Source organism: Volvox carteri, assembly GCF_000143455.1.
Source record: "Volvox carteri f. nagariensis unplaced genomic scaffold VOLCAscaffold_24, whole genome shotgun sequence".
NCBI lineage: Eukaryota > Viridiplantae > Chlorophyta > Chlorophyceae > Chlamydomonadales > Volvocaceae > Volvox > Volvox carteri.
Genome location: NW_003307567.1, coordinates 212,538 through 214,811, shown reverse-complemented (window position 1 = coordinate 214,811; position 2,274 = coordinate 212,538). Strand labels below are relative to the sequence as shown.

General features: G+C 65.8%; 1 protein-coding gene across 1 annotated transcript in view; it reads left to right on the top strand.

Moving 5' to 3' along the window:
- VOLCADRAFT_61514 (uncharacterized protein) overlaps window positions 1-2,274 on the top strand; it is a gene marked incomplete at both ends in the record, with an annotated part of 12,915 nt that overhangs the window by 5,985 nt on the left and 4,656 nt on the right. The window lies entirely within an intron of this gene.

Genomic DNA, 2,274 nt, shown 5'->3' with positions numbered 1-2,274 from the left:
CGCCTGGGCACTACGTCCGTGAGTGCCCCGTTAAACTGGCGGACGTGTCCGTAGGCCTCTACCGCAGCAATGCGCTTTGAACAGCCATGCAGTACTGGCCCCCGGCAGCAGTGGCAGCGGCAACCGCCATCGTGATGGCGGCGGCGGAGGCACCAGCGGCGGCAATAACAGCGGGGGCGACAGGACGCGAGAACGCGGCCGTTTTAGACGCGGCAACGGCCGCCGCAGCGGCAGCGACACTGCTGGCGGAAGCAGTGGCGGCGGCGGCGGCGGTGTAAGCTCACGCCAGAACCGTGCCACGGTGCTGGTCGTCGGTGGCAGTGGCAACAGTTCAGCAGTAGTCCTAGACTCTGGTTCACCTTACCACCTTACAGTTGACCGCTCACTGTTGCACAGTTACGTTCCTGCCGGCTCGCCCAAGCAAATTAAGTGGGGGAACAACCAGCTAGCCGACGTCATGGGAACAGGGCAGCTACTCCTACGGACACGCGATGGAGAAACCGTCTTGCTACGCAACGTGCTCCATGTCCCCAGCTCGGGACTGACGCTCATGTCTGTCGACCTTCTCGTGACGCGCGGCTGCTCAGTCACGTTCGGCACGGACAAGGCGGGCCGCCGGTTCTCGCACGTAGGCCTGCCGCACGGCGGTTCGTCTATCACCGCGTGGAGCGAGCGTGGGCATTACGTCATGGACGTGGACCTGCTGGCGCCGACCAAACGCGCCGTCAGTGCGCTCGGCGCTGCGGAAGACAGAGCCGGCGGAGGTACCAGCGCTAGCAGATTTGCCGCCGGCGCCAGCAGCAGTGACGCCGGCGGGGACCAGCCAAACGGTGCCGGCAGCAGTGACACCGGCGGAGACCAGTCGAACGGCGCCAGCAACGGCCAAGGGCAGCTGGGCGCCCTTGAGTGCTCAGCCGCCGAACTCGCAGCAGCACAGCGCCTGCACCGCCAGTTCGGCCACCTTGGTTACCGGGCGTTGGAGCAGCTTATCACCAAGCAGCTGGTACATGGACCACGGGTCACTCCCGCGGCGCTGCATCAGGCGGCAGAGGGTGTCTGCGAAGCCTATGTCACAGCGAAGACTACAGCTACAGCTCACGTCAGCCGCGGTAACCGGCCTCAGCATGTCCTGGAGGTCGTACACTCTGACCTGTGCGGGCCCATGCCGACCACGGGCCGAGGAGGGGCTCGCTACTTGCTAACGCTGCTGGACGGTGCCTCCGGTCTGTCTGCCGTTCGCACACTGGTTAGCAAGAACCAAGTGGGCGAAGCGCTGCAGGACATGGTGACGCAGCTGGAGGCTCGCAACCCGAATGGTGCACGGGTCCGCACCCTTCATAGTGATAACGGTGGCGAGTTTGTCGCCGAGCAGCTGGCACAGTGGCTACGCCAGCGCGGCACTGCGCATACCCACTCGGCGCCGTACACTCCGGAGCAGAACGGTGCAGCGGAGCGGCTCAATCGCACGCTCCTCGACCGTGTGCGGGCTATGCTGTACGATGCCGCGCTCCCCGACAGCTTTTGGTCGGAAGCTGTGATATACGCCAACCTCCTGCGCAATGTTTCCCCCTCTCAGGGCCGGGAGGCTACGCCGTGGGCAACTTATCATGGCGTCACCCCCGACGTCAGTCACCTGCACACCTTCGGCTGCCTGGCATACGTCCGCGTCCCAACCAGCCAGCAGGTTAAGCTCGGTCCCCGCGCAGAGGCGGGAACCTACCTAGGACCAGAGCGCGGCACGGCCGCCCACCGCATCCTCGTCGACGGTAAGGTGACTGTTAGCAGCGACGTCACCTTCGACGACGACCTCCGCGGCCTGGCGTCTCAACGGGCGGGCACCTCCTTCGGCGCTGGCCCCGCCCGTCCTGGCAGCGGCGACCCCGTCGGCGGCTCTACACAGCCCGCCACACCGCCGCCTCCAGTGGTTGCATCGCCCCCAGTGAACCCAGCGCCCCCCCCCCGCCCCAACACACGCAGCCAACGGCAACCTCTTCACCCGCCGCTGGCCACGGTCTGCCCAGCCAACAACAGCAGCGGCGGCGGCGGAGATTTGGGCAGTCCACCGCTGCTTAACAAAGCGTCGGGAAGCACAAATTATGCTGAGGCAGGCGACGGCAATGCGGGCGGCGGAGGCAACAGCGCGGTGCAGGAGCCGCGCAGTTATGAGGAAGCGGTGGCGAGTCCGCAAGCGGACAAGTGGAGAACTTCGATGGATGACGAGATTCTGTCGCAGCTCTCCAACAAGACCTGGGAGTTGGGCACGCCGCCACCTGG